Below are 23,780 nucleotides of genomic sequence, written 5' to 3' on the forward strand. Positions count from 1 at the left end.
ATCAACAACAGAAAAAACAAGAAGCATATATGATCCTCTCAGTAGATGCAGAGAAGGACATTTGACAAAATACAGCATACATTCCTGATCAAAACTCTTCATAGTGTAGGGATAGAGGGAATATTCCTGCAGATGATCATACTGTACATAGAAAACCCAAAAGACTCCACCCAGGATTGCTAGAATTCATATATCAATTTGTCAATGTGGCAGGATAAAAAATCAATGCCCAGAAATCAGTACCATTTGTATACAGTAACAATGAGACTGAAGAAAGAAAATTTAAGGAGCCAATCCCATTTACAATTAAGCATAAAGATACCTAGGAATAAACCTAACCAAAGAGGTAAAGGATCTATATCCTAAAAATTACAGAACACTTAAAGAAATTGAAGAAGACACAAAGAATTGGAAAAATATTCCTTGCTCATGGATTCAAAGAATTAATATTTTCAAAATGTCTATGCTACCCATGGCAATTTACACATTTGGTGCAATCCCTATCAAAATACTATGGACTTTCTTCACAGAGTTGGAACAAATAATCTTAAGATTTTTGTGGAATCAGAAAAGACCCCAAATAGCCAGGGGAATATTGAAAAAGAAAGCCAATACCTGGGGCATCACAATGACGAATTTGAAGCTGTACTACAAAAACAAAAATGAACTATTGGTACTTCAGGATAAAAAGCTCTGCACAGCAAAAGAAACAGACAACAAAAGTAAAAGACAACCTACAGATGGGAGAAGATATTTGCAAATGATATATCAGATAAAGGGCTAGTATCCAAGATCTATAAAAAACTTATCAAACTCAACACCCAAGAAACAACAAATCTAGTCATGAAGTGAGCAGAAGACATGAACAGAGATTTCACTAAACAAACACATAGCTATCAATAACATGAGAAATAGCTCCACATCACTTGCCATCAGGGGAATACAAATCAAAACTACAATGAGATACCACCTCACACCAGTGAGATTGGTGAAAATTAACAAGATAGGAAACAACAGTTTTTGGAGAAGATGTGGAGAAAGGGGAACCCTCTTGCACTGTTGGTGGGAATGTGAACTGGTGCAGCCACTCTGGAAAATAGTGTGGAGGTTCCTCAAAGAGTTAAAAATAGACCTGCCCTACGACCCAGCAATTGCACTGCTGGGGATTTACCCAAAGATGCAGATGCAGTAAAATGCCAGGACACCTGTATCTCAATGTTCACAGCAGCAATATCCACAATAGGCAAACTGTGGAAGGAGTCTTGATGTCCTTTAACAGATGAATGGATAAAGATGTGGTATATATACAATGGAATATAGTGTATATATATTCCACTCAACCATCAGAAAGGATGAATACCCACCATTTGCTTTGATGTGGTTGGAACTGGAGGGTCTCATGCTGAGTGAAGTAAGTCAATCAGAGAAGGACAATCATCATATGGTTCCACTCATATGGGGATTATAATAAATAGTGAAAGGGAGTATAAGGGAAAGGAGGGAAAATGAGTGGGAAAAATTAGAGAGGGTGACAAAACATGAGATACTTCTAACTCTTGGAAATGAACAAAGGGTAGTGGATGGGGAGGCAGGTAGAGGGTTGGGTAACTGGGTAATGGGTACTGAGGGGGCACTTGATGGGATGAGCACTTGGTGTTATACTATATGTTGGCAAATAGAAATTCAATAAAAAAATTTCTTCACATGTCCTATTATAATAAAGTTTCTCAGAAGCTTATTGTTATAAACAACTAAAATAACATCCTTAAAAATAAAATTTACAAAGATAAGCAAGAAGGAAAAACTGCTTCCATCTCCTATACTCATCTTTCTGTACACACACACACACACACACATACCTAAGACTCAGTACTACAAGAGAAAGCAATGTAAATGGAAATTAGATCCTAGAAAATAATTGTATTACTGCTTAGTAATAAATTTGGATGACTATGCCATATATATATTTTTTTTCATCAAGAGTTTCTCTTGCGAATGTTAGACCATGAGTCCAATGTGTGAACTAAAACATTAACCTACTTGGTTTAAACACTTGTGTATGAAGGGCTAATATAGCTGCAGAGATGCACTGCACATTTCAGAGGTCACGATGTAATACAAAGCTAGAAGTAAGTCAACAGACCTGGTTTGACATAGGAATTCTCAACCAAAACAAAATTACAAAAAGAGATTAGAAAATATTCCAAACATGTTTTAAATAAAATCTGTAAGTTTTTTTAAATCTTATATCCAATCATTTCACAGCAAAAATCCATTTTTTATTGCCAGGAAGAAATAATACATTTTGAAAACCAAAATCTTGTACCAGTTTAGGGAATTCTAAAATATATTTTAAAGTATGACAATATTTGAGATCATAATACTTATGTAAATATTCTTATATTCAAATTTTTTCTATAATAGTTTGGTCATCATTTAATATCAATAATTTTACATAACATTCATCTTTCTCCAATTTTAAAATTAGCTGGCTTAGTTTTTGCTTTAAAATATACATTTCAAGGTTAATTCCATATAAAATACCAATTGTGTTCTCATTTTTTCCATAGTAAGCAAATATCTAACCTCTTACTTCAATGCCAAGCGTTGACCTCAAAATATTATATTTAAAAGACACATAAAGAATGCTAACTTGTTCAAACTCTCAGAATTTTGGAGCCTTAAAGTCTGAGAAAACCTGTATCTAAAACCAGTGAACTTTTCAGGGCCACTGAGAAATGACCAGAGGGGCCAATTAGCTATTGCACAATTGGAATCTTCCTGATGCTTTGTCAATAATTTATAAAATGGAGAGGGCAGAAGGGCCACTGTCATTGAGGGGGAAATCAAAATTTAAATGCTTTTCTTATATATCATTCTCTAAAAGCCAGAGGATACTTTTTTAGAGAGGAAATTCATTTTGAGATAAAACACAAAAATTACGTTTTATCAAAAACTACAAATTGTATAGTGGCCATAAATTATTTTTTGCATGCAATCTTTTTTTACCTGCCTTAGATTTAAAATCCTTGGTAGTTACTGCAAATATATTGATTTAATTTTTGTTCTCTATTGGTAATTGTACACATTGTTAGAACACGACTAATTCTCATTGCTTCATTTCCTTTTAATAATAAATTTATTTTTTACTGGAGTTCAATTTGCCAACATACAGAATAACACCCAGTGCTCATCCCGTCGGTGCCCACCTCAGTGCCCGTCACCCATTCACTCCCACCCCATCCCTCCTCCCCTTCCACCACCCCTAGTTCGTTTCCCAGAGTTAGGAGTCTTCCATGTTCTGTCTCCCTTTCTGATATTTCCTACACATTTCTTCTCCCTTCCCTTATATTCCCTTTCACTATAATTTATATTCTCCAAATTAATGAGACCATATAATCTTTGTCCTTCTCCGATTGATTTATTTCACTCAGCATAATACCCTCCAGTTCCATCCACGTCGAAGCAAATGGTGGGTATTTGTCGTTTCTAATGGCTGAGGAATATTCCATTGTATACATAAACCACATCTTCTTTATCCATTCATCTTTCGATGGACACGGAGGCTCCTTCCACAGTTTGGCTATTGTGGACATTGTTGCTAGAAACATCGGGGTGCAGGTGTCCCCGCGTTTCATTGCATCTGTATCTTTGGGGTAAATCCCCAGCAGTGCAATTGCTGGGTCGTAGGGCAGGTCTATTTTTAACTCTTTGAGGAATCTCCACAATGTCTTCCAGAGTGCTGCACCAGTTTACATTCCCACCAACAGTGCAAGAGGGTTCCCTTTTCTCCGCATCCTCTCCAACATTTGTGGTTTCCTACCTTGTTAATGTTCCCCATTCTCACTGGTGTGAGGTGGTATCTCATTGTGGTTTTGATTTGTATTTCCCTGATGGCAAGTGATGCAGAGCATTTTCTCATGTGCTTGTTGGCCATGTCTATGTCTTCCTCTGTGAGATTTCTGTTCATGTCTTTTGCCCATTTCATGATTGGATTGTTAATTTCATTGCTGTTGAGTTTAATAAGTTCTTGATAGATCTTGGATACTAGCCCTTATTCTGATAGGTCATTTGCAAATATCTTCTCCCATTCTGTAGGTTGTCTTTTAGTTTTGTTGACTGTATCCTTTGCTTTGCAAAAGCTTCTTAACTTGATGAAGTCCCAAAAGTTCATTTTTGCTTTTGTTTCTCTTGCCTTCATGGATGGATCTTGCAAGAAGTTACTGTGGCCAAGTTCAAAGAGGGTGTTGCCTGTGTTCTCCTCTAGGATTTTGATGGAATCTGTCTCACATTTAGATCTTTCATCCATTCTGAGTTTATCTTTGTGTATGGTGTAAGCGAATGCTCTACTTTCATTCTTCTATACATGGATATCCAATTTTCCCAGCACCATTTATTGAAGAGACGGTCTTTCTTCCAGTGGATAGTCTTTCCTCCTTTGTCGAATATTAGTTGACTATAAAGTTGAGGGTCCACTTCCGGATTCTCTATTCTGTTCCATTGATCTATGTGTCTGTTTTTGTGCCAGTACCACACTGTCTTGATGACCACAGCTTTGTAGTACAACCTGAAATCTGGCATTGTGATACCCCCAGATATGGTTTTCTTTTTTAAAATTCCCCTGGCTATTCGGGGTCTTTTCTGATTCCACACAAATCTTAAAATAATTTGTTCTAACTCTCTGAAGAAAGTCCATGGTATTTTGATAGGGATTGCATTAAACATGTACATTGCCCTGGGTAACATTGACATTTTCACAATATTAATTCTGCCAATCCATGAGCATGGAATATTTTTCCATACCTCAGTGTCTTCTTCAATTTCTTTCAAAAGTGTTCTATAGTTTTGAGGGTAGAGATCCTTTACCTCTTTGGTGAGGTTTATTCCTAGGTATCTTATGCTTTTGGGTGCAACTGTAAATGGGATTGACTCCTTAATTTCTCTTTCTTCAGTCTCATTGTTAGTGTATAGAAATGCCACTGACTTCTGGGCATTGATTTTGTATCCTGCAATGCTACCAAATTGAGGTATGAGTTCTAGCAATCTTGGGGTGGAGGCTTTTGGGTTTTCTATGTAGAGTATCATGTCATCGGCGAAGAGGGAGAGTTTGATTTCTTCTTTGACAATTTGAATGCCTTTAATGTCTTTTTGTTGTCTGATTCCTGAGGCTAGGACTCCTAGTACTATGTTGAATAACACTGGTGAGAGGGCACATCCCTGTCTTGTTCCTGATCCTAGGGGGGAAAGGCTTGCAGTGCTTCCCCATTGAGAGTGATATTTGCTGTGGGCTTTTCCTAGATGGCTTTTAAGATGTTGAGGAATGTTCCCTCTATCCCTACACTCTGAAGAGTTTTGATCAGGAATGGATGCTGTATCTTGTCAAATGCTTTCTCTGCATCTAATGAGAGGATCATATGGTTCTGGGATTTTCTCTTGCTGATATGATGAATCACATTGATTGTTTTACGAGTGTTGAACCAGCCTTGTGTCCCAGGAATAAATCCTACTTGGTCATGGTGAATAATTTTCTTAATGTATTGTTGGATCCTATTGGCTAGTATCTTGTTGAGAATTTTTGCATCCGTGTTCATCAGGGATATAGGTCTATAAGTATCCTTTTTGGTGGGTTCTTTGTCTGGTTTTGGAATTAAGGTGATGCTGGCCTTATAGAATAAATTTGGAAGTACTCCATCTCTTTCTTTCCAAACAGCTTTAGTAGAATAGGTATGGTTTCTTCTTTAAACGTTTGATATAATTCCCCAGGGAAGCCTGGACGTTTGTGTCTTTGGAGGTTTTTGATGACTGCTTCAATCTCCTCCCTGGTTATTGGCCTGTTCAGGTTTTCTATTTCTTCCAGTTCCAGTTTTGGTAGTTTGTGGCTTTCCAGAAATGCATCCATTTCTTCTAGATTGCCTAATTTAGTGGTGTATAGCTGTTCCTAAATGTTTTTCAAATAGTTTGTATTTCCTTGGTGTTGGTGGTGATCTCTCCTTTCTCATTCATGATTTTATTAATTTGAGTCTTCTCTCTCTTCTTTTTAATAAGGCTGACTAATGGTTTATCTATCTTATTAATTATTAATGATCTATCTATCTAAATATTATCTATCTTATTAATTCTTTCAAAGAACCAACTCCTGGTTTTGTTGATCTGTTCCACAGTTCTTCTGGTCTCGATTTCATTGAGTTCTGCTCAAATCTTTATTAACTCTCTTCTGCTGGGTGTAGGATCTACTGCTGGTTTTTCTCTAGCTCCTTTAGGTGTAAGGTTAGCTTTTGTATTTGAGTTCTTTCCAGTTATTGGATGGATGCTTGTATTGCGATGTATTTCCCCCTCAGGACTGCTTTTGCTGCATCCCAAAGATTTTGAACGGTTGAATCTTCATTCTCATTAGTTTCCATGAATCTTTTTAATTCTTCCTTAATTTCCTGGTTAACCCTTTCATCTTTTAGCAAGATGGTCCTTAACTTCCACTTGTTTGAAGCCCTTCCAAACTTCTTGTTGTGATTTAGTTCTAATTTCAAGGCATTATTTTGGGGACGATCCCAATCTTTTGGTATCGGTTCAGACCCGATTTGTGACCCAGTATGTGCTCTATTCTGGAGAAAGCTCCATGTGCACTTGAGAAGAATGTGTTTTATGTTGGGTTTGGATGTAAAGTTTTCTAGATATCTGTGAAATCCATCTGGTCCAGTGTATCATTTAAAGCTCTCGTTTCTTTGGAGATGTTGTGTTTAGAAGACCAATGAGTGTAGAAAGCACTAGACTGACGTCACCAAGTATAAGCGTATTATTATCTAAGTATGTCTTAATTTTGGTTATTAATTGATTGATATATTTGGCAGCTCCCACATTCGGGGCATATAAATTGATGATTTTAAGTCCTCTTGTTGGATAGATCCTTTAAGCATGATATAGTGTCCCTCTTCATCTCTCACTACAGTCTTCGGGGTAAATTTTAGTTTATCTGGTATAAGGATGGCTACCTCTGCTTTCTTTTTAGGACCATTTGAATGGTAAATGGTTCTCCTACCTTTTATTTTCAGGCTGTAGGTGTCCTTCTGTCTAAAATGAGTCTCTTGTAGACAGCAAACAGATGGGTCCTGCCTTTTTATCTAGTCTGACACCCTGTGCCTTTTGATGGGGTCATTAAGCCTGTTCATGTTCAGAGTTACTATTGACAGATATGAGTTTAGTGTCATCATGATATCTATTCAGTCCTTGTTTTTGTGGATTGTTCCACTGGACTTCTTCTTAAAGGGGAATTTTAAGAGTCCTCCTTAAAATTTCTTGCAGAGCTGGTTTGGAGGTCACATATTCTTTCAGTTCCTGCCTGTCTTGGAAGCTCTTTATCTCTCCTTCCATTCTGAATGAGAGCCTTGCTGGATAAAGTATTCTTAGTTGCATGTTCTTCTCACTTAGGACCCTGAATATATCCTGCCAGCCCTTTCTGGCCTGCCAGGTCTCTGTGGAGAGGTCTGCTGTTAACCTAATATTCCTCCTCATATAAGTTAGGGATTTGTCTCTTGCAGCTTTAAGGATCTTCTCTTTATCTTTGGAATTTGCAAACTTAACTATTAAATGTCGAGGTGTTGAATGGTTTTTATTGATTTTAGGGGGGGATCTCTCTATTTCCTGGTTCTGAATGTCTGTTTCCCTTCCCAGATTAGGAAAGTTTTCAGCTAGGATTTGTTCAAATACATATTCTGGACCTCTGTCCCTTTTGGCGCCCTCGGGAACCCCAATTTACGTAGATTTTTCTTCCTCAGGCTGTCACTTATTTCCCTTAATCTATCCTCATGATCTTTTGTTTGTCTCTTTTTTCCTCAGGTTCCCCCTTTGCCATCAACTTGTCTTTTTAAAAATATTTATGATAGACACACACACACACACACAGAGAGAGAGAGAGAGGCAAGACACAGGCAGAGGGAGAAGCAGGCTCCATGTCAGGAGCCCAACGCTGGACTGGATCCCCAGACTCCAGGATCGCGCCCTGGGCTAAGGCAGGCCCAGCCGCGGAGCCACCCATGGATCCCCGCCATCAAGTTGTCTTCTATGTCACTCACTCGTTCTTCCACCTTGCTAACCCTCGTCGTTAGGACTTCTAGTTTGGATTGCATCTCATTCAATTGATTTTTTTTTCCTGCCTGATTAGCTCTAAATTCTGCAGTCATGAAGTCTCTTGAGTCCTTTATGCTTTTTTCTAGAGCCACCAGTAGCTGTATAATAGTGCTTCTGAATTGGCTTTCTGACATTGAATTGTAATCCAGATTTTGTAACTCTGTGGGAGAGAGGACTGTTTCTGATTCTTTCTTTTGAGGTGAGGTTTTCCTTCTAGTCATTTTGCTCAGTGCAGAGTGGCCAAAAACAAGTTGTATGGGGAAAAGGGGATAAAGAGAGTAGAGAAAGAAGAAAAGAAAAAGAAAAAAGGAAGAATAAAGAGAAAAAAAAAAAGAAGAAAAAGGAAAAAAAAAGAAAAAAGAAAAGGGGTGAAAGGAAACAGAAATCAAAAAAGCAAACACACAAACAAACAAACAAACAAGGGGGAGTATCCTCTGATTCTGTATACTTTAAGTCCCTTGACTTCCCCTGGAACTTTCCAGTACTGCTTGGTCAATAATTTGTTTTCTCCCTGTCTGTCTAGCTGTTCTTCTGGGGGAGGGGCTGTTGTGCTGATTTTCAGGTGTTAGCACTTGGGGGAGCTGCTCTGCCCCCGGCCTGGTGCAGGGCTCAGTGGGGGTTGTTTACCCGGTGAGGCCCCAGGAGGAAAAGCCCCAGTGGCGGGGCAGCTCTGCAGCCCTGGATTCAGCCCCCGCAGGAACTCCAGAGCTCTCCGTCTGCAGGGCCTGGAGGCTCCGGGGCGGGGCCGCTGATCTGCTCAGTTCGGGGCAGGAGCGTCCTCGCTGTCCTGTGCCCTCCCGGCCTCTGCCTGTCCCGGGGGAGGCTGGATCCTGGGCTGTGTCCCGGCGCCCTGTGCTCCGGGGCCTGCGCTGTTGGATTCACACTCCCGCCCCGCAGCCCCCTCCCCGGAGCCGCCCCCGAGCCCCCCCGAGCTGCTCCCGCCCCGCAGCCCCCTCCCCCGAGCCCCCCGAGCTGCTCCCGCCCCGCAGCCCCCTCCGCGGAGCCGCCCCCGAGTCCCGCCGAGCTGCTCCCGCCCCGCAGCCCCCTCCCCCGAGCCCCCCGAGCCCCCTGAGCTGCTCCCGCCCCGTAGCCCCCTCCGCGGAGCCGCCCCCGAGCCCCCCCGAGCTGCTCCCGCCCCGCAGCCCCCTCCCCCGAGCCCCCCGAGCCCCCCGAGCTGCTCCCGCCCCGCAGCCCCCTCCGCGGAGCCGCCCCCTGAGTCCCGCCAAGCTGCTCCCGCCCCGCAGCCCCCTCCCCCGAGCCCCCCGAGCCCCCTGAGCTGCTCCCGCCCCGTAGCCCCCTCCGCGGAGCCGCCCCCGAGCCCCCCCGAGCTGCTCCCGCCCCGCAGCCCCCTCCCCCGAGCCCCCCGAGCCCCCTGAGCTGCTCCCGCCCCGCAGTCCCCTCCGCGGAGCCGCCCCCGAGCCCCCCCAAGCTGCTCCCGCCCCGCAGCCCCCTCCGCGGAGCCGCCCCTGAGCCCCCTGAGCTGCTCCCGCCCCGCAGCCCACTCCGCGGAGCCGCCCCCGAGCCCCCCCAGCTGCTCCCGGGGCCCCGCAGCCCCCTCCAGGGAGCCGCCCCCGAGCCCCCCGAGCTGCTCCGGGTCCCGCCTGCGCGCTGCAGCCCTTAGGGAGCTCGGCGCACTCTCCCGGGGCGCAGGTGTCTGTCAGTGTCCCCGGGAGCCCGAGGGCATCCCCGCCCTCCTGGGTCCTGCTCCACCTCCCCGCAAGCCCCTTTCCCCCGGGAAGGTCGGTGCAGCTCCTGCTCCTCCGGGACGGGGCTCTCCTGTCCTGGGGACACTCGCCCCGGCCTCAGCCCGGCTCCTGGTGGGGCCCCTCCCCCTCGGAGGCCTTTTGTTTCTTTATTTCTTTTTCCCCGTCTTCCTACCTTGATAGAAGCCGAACTCTCCTCACTGTAGCATTCCAGCTGCTCTCTCTTTAAATCTCAGGCCGAATTCCTAGATTTTCAGGATGATTTGAAGGTTTTCTAGGTAATTTGGTGGGGACAGGTGACTTGGGGACCCTACTCTTTTGCCATCTTGCCCCGCCTCTCCTAGATAGTAATAGTTTTATTATGTTTTATTTGATAATAGCATAATATTTTGTTGATAAAACACTTAATTAGAAAAATTGAATTTTTAAGACTATGCACTCATAATAATCCTCAAAAGAAATATTAGTATAAATTATTAGAAAAAAGAGTTGTGATATAAAATAAGAGTAGATATAATAGAAATATGAATTGGAGTGTTCATTTGTATGGGGATTTTATAAATGATTATAAAATGATTCACTTTACAAATGAAATATATACTTATAATAAAGCATATCAATGTAATTATAAGAAAATGGGAAATGACAGATGTATACCACTTAAGAGTGAACCATGGATTGCATAAAAGGAAAGCTAAAATGTGAAGGCTTGGTTGTAAAATATTATTGATTTGGCACAATTTAACAATCAATTAGAAATTTAGCATGAGGATCAGTGATGTGTATTTAAGTAATTTTGAAGTGCTCACAAGGACTTACCTGTGCCATGAAAATAAATAATTGATTACTAACCCAGAGTTTTAGCTATTGACTCGTCTAAGACAACGTTTTAAAAAAATTTTATTAAGATTATTAAGACCATATGATGATGAAGTTGGAAAGGAATAAAAACAATGGTGACAAAGATATTTAAATAAGTAATAGTTATTTAATAGTTATTTATAAATGGTATTTTTAAATTATGTTGTGATAAATATTTCAGTTTTATAATTACGTTTTTGTGATTTGTCTGCTTTTATGATGCTAAAGCATTTAGGAAAATATGTGTTTGAATTGTAATTTTCATAAAAAAATAAAGTGATTATGTTCACAGTAATTTCATAAAAGGTAGGGAAATTTCAGCCTTTTAAATGTATCCAGATTTATGGTATTTTTTTACTAATGTGTAACTATTTAAGGAGTTTGATCATTTAATCTTTAAAAGATGGTAGTTGATTAACAAATCAATAATACCCAAAGTTCAAATGAACTTTTTTTTTATTGTTTTCATTAAAATCTTTTAGTAATTACACTATTAACAAACGGCAGTCTAAAGGTAAAAACACAAGTGACATTTGGGTGGCTCAGTGGTTGAGCCTCTGCCTTTGGCTCAGGTCATGATCCTGGAGTCCTGGGATTGAGTCCCACATCAGGCTCCCCACAAGGAGCCTGCTTCTCCTTCTGCCTGTCTCTGCCTCTCTCTGTGTCTCTCATGAATAAATACATAAAACCTTTTTTAAAAAATTAAAATAAAGACACAAAAAGATGCCACCCAGAATATCTCTACCATAAAGTAAATGTATAATATCCTTCAGAGGAAAAAAAAAATCACTTTTAAATTGTATCATCAGGGATCCCTGGGTGGCGCAGCGGTTTAGCGCCTGCCTTTGGCCCAGGGCGCGATCCTGGAGACCCAGGATCGAATCCCACGTCGGGCTCCCGGTGCATGGAGCCTGCTTCTCCTTCTGCTTGTGTCTCTGCCTCTCTCTCTCTCTCTCTCTCTGTGTGACTATCATAAATAAACAAAAATTTAAAAAAAAATAAATAAAATAAATTGTATCATCAGCATTTTTAAAAAAATATTTTATTTATTTATTCATGAGAGACACACAGAGAAAGGCAGAGACAAAGGCAGAGGGAGAAGCAGGGTCCCTGCAAGGAGCTCCATGTGGTACTCTGTCCTGGATCCCAGGAACATGCCCTGAGTTGAAGGCAGATGCTCAACCACTGAGCTACCCAGTCATCTCATCATCAGCAATTAAATGATTAAATATTTAAAACTGTCCTCAATTCACTAAGTCCTCCATCTAAAGCATATGTGATGAACACTAAAGATAGCTCATTTTTGCTTTAGCATTTCATGTTCTTTATAATTAAGCACTCAGAATATTAAATAGTATTTTATTTTTTTAAATTTTTATTTATTTTATTTTTTTAAATTTATTTATGATAGTCACAGAGAGAGAGAGAGAGAGAGAGGCAGAGACATAGGCAGAGGGAGAAGCAGGCTCCATGCACCGGGAGCCTGATGTGGGATTCGATCCCCGGTCTCCAGGATCACGCCCTGGGCCAAAGGCAGGCGCTAAACCGCTGCGCCACCCAGGGATCCCTAAATAGTATTTTAGCCACTTGATTTCAACTAAGTCAACAAGTAATGCCCAGAACAGTTCACTGAGTTAGAGGTAGATAAGAAATAATTTTCTGTTTTTCATTTATAAGATTTGCGATAGATTTGAAGCAATAATGAAAAAATATTTCCCCATGAGGTAGATTAGCTGCTACTATTATTATACCTGTTGCTGTTGAAATTATTACCCAAAGGATAGAAATAATTTTTAATTTCATTAATTCTATATAGTGTACTTCTTATCATGCACTAAAATCAACATAGGGAAAATGTGATAGGTTTCATAAAAACTTTTTGCATATAGTTTAGATGATACATTTCTGCATGTATCAATTCAAATGTCTAGATATTTACTATTATGTATACCCCTATATTCCTGCCAAAGAAGTTTTAAAATACTGAGTAAAGCTAAGAAAATACATTAAAGAATTCCTGATCTTTAATTCTATACCGGTGCATAGCAGCCATTTTATTTTTTAACATTTTTAGATCTCATGTGCTAAAAGGATTAGGATTTGGTTAATTGAAGATATCATGGTTAAGGTGATGTCATGATTTCTTGTGATAGAAAATTGCCTGAGTAAGGTAGGTGAATCCGTCAATTCTCTACTCCTTTCTTTTTTTTTTTTAATTCAATTTAATTAACATATAGTGTATTATTGGTTTCAGATGTAGAATTTAGAAATGCATCCGCTGCATATAACACCTAGTGTTCATTCCATCAAGTTCCCGCTTAATACCCATCACCCAGTTACCCCATCTCTCCTCACCTATTCTGATCTGGACATCCTCAATGCTACAAAGAAACAACCATTACCCCAGTATCCACAGATGAGGTGGTTATTACTTTCTCCTAGTCCTATTTGATTAGGGTTTCCACAGAAGCATGTGTTATTTAACTTTAATAGTTAAGCACTAATATTTAAATTGTGATGATAAACACAGAGTTCTTTAGGTATTAGGGATAAAAAGCCTCACTCATGTTTATTTCAGTATCACAAATTCAGGGACTACTAAACTGTAGTGTTGAGATCATATGAATAGCATTAGCCTCAGGTCCTCTCTAACTAGTCTTATTTTTATAAGTTTATGAAGGTCTTTATTATAGTGTTTTGTTCAGTGGCACATGATTTCTGAAAACAGGCCCTGAAGATCTTTCTAGTAGGAAGCTACAGTTCCCAAATTTAAGGCAAATGTGGAGAAAACCCTAATATAGTAACATGAGAGGTTTCCCATTAGATAAAAAGAGACATGAGGCATTTCAAAGAATTATGCAAATATGTCAGGCTGTGTGCCTTTTAGCCCATCTTATTATCTTACAAATTAGTGCAATTTACTGGTGGAGCAGTGGAAACCTCCCTCAAGTTGTTAAAAGCATGAGGCATCTGTAGTCTGAATGCTGACATTAACAGCTTACAAATTGTGGACAACAATAACCGTAGAAAAATTACTATGGAGGTTTTTCCAGAGCAAGGCAAAGAGTTGATGAGACACAGATGTCTCTTATGTTCTGTTGTATGTGCATAATTTCATAGCTGCACATTCTAATATTTTGAAGGTTTTATTCCCATTCTTCTGAGGACTAACATTTTTCATATTTTCCCAGTTAACACATAGAGATGACAACACCTAATATAAATTGTTTCAAACATGATATTAAAAACTTGTGTTTTCTCATTTTAATCAACAGCTCTATGCTTACAAAATGTAAAATTGAAATGTAGATATATAGTGGCATTAAAAAGAAAAATAAATAGTTATGCTTTTGCAAATATATGAGATATTTCATACCTCTTCAATGAGTTACAATTTTAAAAAGAATGAAAAAAAAAAGAATGAAAAGAAGGAAAATTAAAATAGATTTATTTAGTCTGCTTCTCAATCTTTCCTGAATCCAGTGATAAGAGCCAGGGGCAAGAGGTTACTATGTTGTTGCATAGGACCCCACATTTAGAAATTCTCTGCACTAAGTTAAGCTCTGCTGGTGTTAATAATTTTTAAATAGGAGGTTCCTTACGTTCATTTTTCAATGGGCCCCATAAATAAACAGATTGTCCTGCCAGTGAACTTTGGATACTGTGGACCCTGTGGAAGTCTGTTTCAGTGGCAGTGAAGATTTGAGAGCAAGGAAAAATAGAACTGAAGAAAAAATGAACTGTTATTCAATACTTTTTTTTTAATCTTCCAACATTTGCCAATTTCTTTTTATAGGTCAAGAAAACAACTATAAGGAGGGCAAAGATTTATCAAAGATAAATTTATCAAATATTCATCAATCTGACGATCCTGAAAAAGAAAAAAATAAAAAACAAATTGGATAACAGGATACATAGCTAGACGTTGCTCTTTCTTTAGGTCTACTTGTAGCTTTGGGCTCAGGTTCTGGCTTCATTCAAAAAGAGGCAGCTACTGAAGAACCAGGAAAGCTGTTGGTGATTGTGAGGGACTAGTAATAAAATTTTGGAGATTCAATGTCCTCAATATATGGCTCATTTTTCTCTCTCACCATTTCTGAATTCTGAAGCTTGAGAGATTAGAGGATAAAGAGTTAAGACAAAACATCTGCAAATCAGAATGCAACATCTCAATGCCTAAAGATGCAGATGAAACAAAAATTCACTAGATGGAAGAATAGCTAAGGATGTACCACACAATAGTTGAAAGTCCTGGAGAGAATCATGATCTTGTATCATTATCTGAAGTTGTTTTCCTGAGAGCACTTCCTGATTTTAAGTAACTGGAGGCTCAGAATCTGGAATTAAACATCAGAAGATGGGACTCATTGGGAAAAGAAAAACCAGCAGAAACTTCAGCAGTCACACAATGTCCACCTATTAATTTCAGAGATTTATGGGGCCTTGATCAAATTATAAGTTTTGCCAGCAAGATATTTGCAAATTCTGAGGCTATGTAGTGCAAAAATATATAATTAAAAACAAAAACAAAACAATAACAAAAAAATCTGAGAAGAAGACTAGAATTTCTCATAGAATCTTGATAATTAAAGGAAATGATCCAACAGACCCTCAGGAGAAAACTTGGGGGACTATATACTCTAGTCTAAAAAATGTACATTATCAAGAGAAATTAAGTAAAACCTGCTGATGTATCAGAAAACTGATTATTATAAAGTTGTTATGTAGTTCCAAAGAACAATGTGAATGTAATGCAATTGCAAACAAGATAACAGGAGATACAATAGTGAAAATTGAGAAGCTAATTCTAAAATCTAGAGGAAATGCAACAAATTGAGAATAGTCAAGATAGTCTTGAGAAAAGGAACAAAAATGGAGTTATACTACATGATATCAAGAGAAAAATAATAAAAATGGAGGAGTTATTCTACATGATATCAAGATGAATCCTCAAGTAAAGTATGATGGAGTGATACAATTACTAGCACAAAACAAAAGAAAAAGAAATGAATGAGTGAATGAAAGAAACAGAAATATGCTAATGCAAAGTAATGGTACCCAAATAGATTTATATATATTACATATATATCCCATAAAATTTATGACAAAGGTGATCTTGCACTGTAATAGAGATAGAGTGGTTTTCTCAGTAAATGAAAACTACAAATTTAAAAGTTTCCAGTCTCCAGAATAGGTCACATACTGGGTCACACATCAGGCCTCAACAAGCACAGAAAGATTGTGATCACACCATGCATGTTTTGAGACAACAACATAATGAAACTTGAAGTCAACCACAAGAAAAATTTGGAAAGCCACAAATACATTGAGATTAAGGAACATCTTACTAAAGCATGAAAGGAAATTAAAGAAGAAATTTAAAATACATGGAAAAATAGGAAATAAAAACACGATGGTCCAAAACCTTTGGGATGCAGCAAAAGCAGTCCTATGAGGGAAATATATAGCAATACAGGCCTACTTGAAAAGCAAGAAAAATCTCAAATGCATAACATAACCTTACATCTAAAGAAGCTAGATAAAGAACACCAAATTAAGCCTAAAGCCATCAGAGGGAGGGAAATAATAAAGATTAGAGCAGAAATAAATAATATAGAAATAAACCCCCTCCCACAACTCCAGTGGAATAGATCAATGAAACCAGGAACTGGTTCTTTGAAAAAATTATTAAAATGGATAAACCCCTACCCAGATTTATCTAAAAGAAAAGAGAAAGGTTCCACATAAATAAAATCACAAATAAGAAAGGACAGATGACTACAAAAATACAAATAATTATAAGAGAATATTATGAAAAATTATATGCCAACAAATTAGGCAATCTGGAAGAAATAGATAAATTCCTAGAAATATATAAATTACCAAAACTGAAACAGGAAGAAATAGAAAAATTGAAAAAGCTGATAACCAGCAATGAAATTGAATCTGTAATCAAATATCTCCCACCAAACAAGAGTCCAGAACAGGATGGTTTCACAGAAGAATTCTCTAAAACATTTAAAGAAGAGTTAATATCTATTCTTTTTAAACTGTTCCAAAAAAAGAAGTAGAAGGAAAACTTCCAAACTCATTCTATAAGGCCAGAATTACCTTGATTCCAAAATCAGATAAAGACCCCACTAAAAAGGGAAATATAGGCCAATACCCCTAATGAACATGGATGCCAGAATTCTCAACAAACTAGCAAGTCAAATCCAACAGTACATTCAAAGAATTATTCACCATGACCAAGTGGGATTTATTCCTGGATTGCAAGGATGGTTCAATATTCACAAATCAATCCACATGATACACCACGTTAATAAAAGAAAAGATCAAGAATCATATGACTCTCAATAGAAGCAGAAAAAGCATTTGACAAAGGACAGCATCAATTCTCAGTAATAACTCTCAAGAGAGTAGAGATAAAAAGAGCATACCTCAACGTCATAAAGGCTGTTTACAAAAGATCCACAGCTAATATCATCCTCAATGGGGAAAAACTAAGAACTTTTACCCTAGGGTCAGGAACATTACATGGATGTCCACTCTTACCACTGTTGTCCAGTGTAGTACTGGAAGTCCTAGTTTCAGCAATCAGACGACAAAAAGAAATAAAAGGCATCCAAATCAGCAAGGAAGAAGTCAAACTTACACTCTGCAGACGGCATTATCCTCTATGTAGAAAAATAAAAAAACTCCATCATAAAATTGCTAGCATTGATACAAGAATTAGCAAAGTCACAGGATATAAAATCAGCATACAGAAATCCATTACATTTCTATATACCAATAATGAAACAGCAGAAAGAGAAATCAAGAAATTGATCTCATTTAAAATTGCACCAAAATCCATAAGATACCTAGGAAGAAACCTAACTAAAGAGGTAAAATATCTGTACTCTGAAAACTATACAACACTTATGCATGAAATTGAAAATGACACAAAGAAATGGGAAAACATTCCATGCTCATGAATTGGAAGAACAAATATTGTTAAAATGTCTGTACTACCCAAAGCAATCTACACATTTAATGCAATTCCTATGAAAATAACATCAGTATTTTTCACAGATGTAGAAAAAATAATCCTAAAATTTGTATGGAATCACAGAAGACCCCAAATAGCCAAAGCAATCTTGAAGAACAACAAAGCTGGAGGCATCACAGCTCTGGACTTCAAGTTACATTACAAAGCTGTATGATCATCAAGTATGGTTCTGGCACAAAAACAGACACATAGATCAAGGGAACAGAACAGAAAGCCCAGAAATGTACCTGCAACTATCGAGTCAACTAATCTTTACCAAAACCACAAAGGATATCCAATGGATAAAAGACTGTCTTTTAAGGAAATGGTGTTGGGAAAAACTGAAGAGCAACATGCAAAAGAATGAAATTGAGCCACTTTCTTACACCATACACAAAAAATAAATTAAAAGTGGATGAAAGACCTAAATGTGAGACAGGAAACCATCAAAATCCTAGAAAGGAACACAGGCAGTAACCTTTTTGACCTCAGTGGTGCAGCTACTTGCTAGACACATTTCTGGAGATAAGGGAAATGAAAGCAAAAATAAACCATAGGGACTTCATCCAGATAAAAAGCTTCTACACAGCAAAGGACACAATCAACAAAACTAAAAGACAACCTTTGGAATGAGAAAAGATATTTGGAAATGACATATCTGATAAAAGGTTAGTATGCAAAATCTATAAAGTACTTACCATACTCATAACGTTTTTGGACACTAAATTTGTGAGTTTTTTATTTTCCCCACAAAACCATTCTCCGTAATCTCAGCTAAATGCCCTACAGTCCAGTTTAATTTTGACATTAACCAGTGTTAGTGCAGAGCCCATAATTTAAGGACTTATTCCCATGAGACTGCCTTCCACTTCAGATGTCAGTCATAAATAATAGGTCCGCCAGTTACTCACAGCTTCTGACTGACTTGGCTACAAATAAGAGGTTTTCATGACCTCTCCCACTTTGGATTCAATTATTTTCTGGAACAACTGAGAGAACTCAGTGAAACACTTAAGTTTACCAGTTTATTGTATAATAAAGGATATGATAAAAGATGCGATTAAACAGCTAGATGAAAAGATAAAAGTCTGAAAGGGTCCCAACTACAGGAACTTCTGTCTGATAGAGATGGGGTGCACCACCCTCTTGATAACTGGATGTGTTGACCAGTTTGGAAGCTCTTCAAACCTACTCTACTGGGATTTGTAGAGAGTCTTCATCAAGTAGGTATAATCAATTAATAATTTCATTGCCAGCCTCCCTCCATCTCTGGAGAATGGAGGGTGAGAATGAATATTCCTAGCTTTTAATTATGTCTTGGTCTATCACCAGCCCCCATCCAGAAGTCATCCAGGAGCCCACCCAGAATCACTTCTTAGAAAAATGATGGTACTATCACCCAGGAAATTCCAAGGAATTTAAAAGCTCTTTGTCAGAAATCAGGGTCAATGACCAAACATTAGAACATAAGATGCTCCTACTACTCCTATAACTTCAGAAAACTTAGGAAACAAGGGTTTTAGGATCCCTTTGTCAGGAACCAACAGAAAAAATTGATTTTTTGATTAATTGATTGATTGACTGATTCTTATTTTACAGGGGTCCTCTTACAGCCTCAGTAAAAGGTCCAGTTCTTAGAAAAGCCTATAGGGTCCTCCATGACATCTGGTCCTCCATTACCTCTCTGACTTCATATTTCAATATTCTACATTTTGTGTGACATTGGCCTGCTTGCTGTCCTGAGAATGCCAGATGGTCTTATCAAAATCTCAAAAGTCTTCTTCTGCCATTTGCTATCCTTATTTCCTGTCTTATTATTTTTCCCTTCCACTCTCTAGTATACTATGAATGTCAGTAGTCCTATACCAGAAACTGTGAAAACACTCACAAAAGTAGGGATTTTTGTCTTTTTTTCTTCATTCCTGTATCTCAAATCACATCATAGGTTCTCAATAAATATTTGCTGAATTAACTTACTAGTAAACAAGAGTGTATACTCCAGACCCAAGAGAGAAAACATTTCAACTACCTGGGGGAGAATTTGACCCATGAAAGCAGGGATTAGTCAGGAAACATATTATTTGCCTATACCAGAGATTTTAAGTTAAAAGGTATTTCTGATACAACAGAGGATGGTTTTCCTTAAATGTCCCCTGGTTTAACACACAAGAAGTTTTCTAAGTTTTTTTTTTAATGACGGAAAACCTCAACATTAAAAGAGAGCTGGGTAGCAGATTGAGAACTCCCACTGCTAAAGAAATACCACCCTCTAGTTCATATCTCACTGTAGCTGGGGAACCAGTAGCCCTGGAAGTTAGAATAGCAAATATAATTACTCCAGGTCTTGAGGCCCTTAACCCATCCAATTAGAAATACAGTTAATCCTTTAACAACAAGAATTTGAACTGTGTGGAACTGGAGGGTATTATGCTGAGTGAAGTAAGCCAGTCGGAGAAGGACAAACATTATATGTTCTCATTCATTTGGGGAATATAAATAATAGTGAAAGGGAATATAAGGGAAGGGGGAAGAAATGTGTGGGAAATATCAGAAAGGGAGACAGAACGTAAAGACTGCTAACTCTGGGAAAGGAACTAGGGGTGGTAGAAGGGGAGGAGGGCGGGGGGTGGGAGTGAATGGGTGATGGGCTTGGGGGTTATTCTGTATGTTAGTAAATTGAACACCAATAAAAAATAAATTAAAAAAAATAATAACAAAAAAAAGAATTTGAACTGTGTTAGTCCACTTAAAAACAGATTATATATATACATATATATATTTTATTTGAAAGTACATATATATTTTGATGAATAGAGTAACGAGCTATAAATGTATTTTCTCATTTTCTTAATAACATTTTATTTTTCTAGCTTTTATTATAACAATACAGCATGTATAACATATAAAATATGTGTTAACCAATAACCATTATGTTATTAAGGCTTCTGGTCAATAGTAGGTCATCAGTAGTAAAGTTATTCATGGATTCTTTGTCATTGATTTTTTTTTAATTGTGCGAGTGTAAGTGCCCCTAGATGCCACATTGTTAGAGTCAGCTGTATTAAGAACATTAAGTTTATTCAATTTCCAAGACAATGAGAATGAAGCCTGATATTGGATTGAGAGCTTCACTCAACTGTCAGAAATAGCTCACTTATCTAATCCTGGTAGTTTCTAGAGAAGCTGGGGCTTCAAGAGTCCAGCAGGCTATAGCCTCCCACTTAAATTTTATCTAGAAGCTTTTGGCTTACATTCCAAGAATTTACCAATAAAACTGACCTAATCTGAAATTGTGGCCGTTTCATTAGGATCCTAATATTTGCCCACCTTCTCGTAGTCTTTTTCCTATTGTGGGATCCAGAGCTGTACACCCAGACATTGGATAAGGCCATCATTTAGGTGAGACAGACCTCCTTGAAATGAATCTATCTTGGCCACTGTACTTGTGATTCCTGATTATTAACTCTAGTTGTTAAGGTTTTTTTTGTTTGTTTGTTTGTTTGTTTGTTTTTTACATCCCCTTTTGCAGAATTGCATCTTATTAAAAGAGGAGTGAAGAAGAAACCAGGTCTCAGCTGAATGGAACTAGTGTTAGGATCTCCTGCTAAGTGTAATGAATCATTCCTTGCATGAAGATCTGGAGAGGTGAGCCTAGTAAAGAGACCTTAGGAAAAGATGTGATGGTGCCCAAGTACTAAAATTGAACCTTGCTATGGACTGAATTGTATTCCCCTCAAATATATATGTCAAAGCCTTAATTCCCAGGGTGATTATATTTGGAGACAGGGTCTTTAAGGAGTAACTAAGATTAGGGGGACTAATTAAGGTTACTTTAAGAGTAATTCAGAGGTTGAAGGTACAAATTTCCAGTTACAAAATTAATTTATAGGAATGTAATATATGGCATAATGATTATATTTAATAATATTGTATACTTGAAAATAGCTAGGAGGGTGGATCTTGAAAGTTCTCATCACACAAAAAATTTTAACTATGTATGATGATGAATATTAACTGGACTTATTGTGGTGAATATTTTGCAATATATACAAGTATATTGAATTCTTACATTGTACACATACATCTAACATAATGTTATGTCAGTTATACCTCAATAAAAACAATAATAATAAAAATACAGTTAGAAAAAAATATATACTTTAAATGAGATCATAAAGGTGGGGCTCTAATCTGATAGAACTGGTAGACTTCCAAGAAAGAAAGAAGAAAAGGAGATCTTTTTTCTTTCCATGTTCATGCACTGAGGAAAGGCCATGTGAGGACTGAGTGAGAAGTAGCCATCTTCAAACCAGGAAGAGATCTCTTGCCAGAAACTGACCACACTGGCACCCTGATCTCAGACTTCCAGCTTCCAGATCTGTGAAAAAACACATTTCTGTTGTTTTAGTTACTCAGTCTGTGGTACTTTGTTAAGGCAAAGTGAACTGACTAATACAAACCTAAAAGATCCCAAGGTTTAGAATCAGATGGAAAAGAGTCAAAGAGCAGAGAAGGTCAGAATAAGCATGAAATATCCTTGGGAAGTGTCCTCAAGATATCTATCCCTTTCTCTCTCTTTTTCTATTGTGACCCTTTTCTGTGACTAGGGATTTTAGGGAATGTAGATGTGAATATTAGCTTAAAGGGGCAAGAGGCAATCAAACAGTCTGCAACATATGATTCAGTTGCTAGCCACAGTCCTTTCCTGCCACTTTATCATTTAGTTCTTATCTCATCTCAAAAATACCATTTTAGCACTCCCTTCTCCTAAACTTACTGAATGTGAGATTCCAGAATATCTTAAATCCAAGTTTAATATAGCCTTGCATATAGGTTTTTGTAGGTTTGGTTTGGTATCAACCAAATCAGTTGCTAACATCCTTTGGGTTAGCTTCCTTTGGGATAGTCATGTTAATTAAGCTCAAGCCTTGGAATATAGATTAAATTTCATTATATCTTGCCCATAAAAACCACCCACGAGTTACTTCACACTGTTTCCTTTTCCCCAGTTGAGCATCTTTACCGGGAAAACCTCACAGGCATATATTTAAGATAGCAGGGCCATCATTGGCCTGTGTTCCTAAAGAACTATGTGAAAAAGAGCCGTGCCAACTTGGAACCACCTTGGAATATCAACATTAGTGAGAAATAAACCTCTATGGTCCTTAAGCTATTTACATTTTGGATATATTTGCTATAATATTACACCCATCCTAAATAATACAAGAATGAAAAATTATAGGGTAAGAAGCAGAGACAACTGACATAACAATGTGGAGAAAGACTTAGAATCTTGGTAACAATTTATATGGATTCTCATTATTAACTAGCAAGACTGTGATCAAAACAATCATTACACTGCGATAATTTGCTACAGGGTCCCCACAGCCCATTATAGCTCCAATCCACCCGATCCTATTGAGATGTGCATTGTGGTTCTCTGTCATCAATCCAGTCTTGCACTGCAATAATACTCCTTGGTTCTGACTTCAATATTTTCAACTTTGGCTCTTTTCCAGCCCACCCCCATTGTATGCTCACAGGAGACATTTCTACTTTCCCATGTTATTTTGTAGTCTGGAAGACGGAGAGAGACTATCTAAGATGCTTCACCATTTCCGTCCTCCACTTTGAGGAAAGAAAATATTCCACTCTCTCACATTTTCTTTGGGGATAGAACTTTGTATGACATTTTGTCATAACCAATTGATTAAGAAAATTCATACAGCTTTCTCTCTCTCTCTCTCTCCTTTTTATTTCTCAATGTTTCTAGTATCACTTCAGTTCTCAGGTAAAATCTAGAGTCTTGGTCTCCAGGAAGAAATTCTGAGGTTTTCTCTGTTTTTGGATCACCCATACTACCTAGGGCTTTTATTATAACCTTGCACTAGTAGGTTGGGCCCTGTGTAGAGGGAAGATGTACCTCCTTTGCAGGATGACATGACATTTTCCTCCTGAATTAGGAAATTTGCTAAGAAACTTTAACATGAATAGATGTTTTTTTCAAATGCTTTATTTATTGTATCATCATATGTTTGTTTTCTTTTTTTTAAATTTTTTATTTA

This window comes from Canis lupus, chromosome 2, assembly GCF_003254725.2.
Source record: "Canis lupus dingo isolate Sandy chromosome 2, ASM325472v2, whole genome shotgun sequence".
In the NCBI taxonomy this organism is placed as follows: Eukaryota; Metazoa; Chordata; class Mammalia; order Carnivora; family Canidae; genus Canis; species Canis lupus.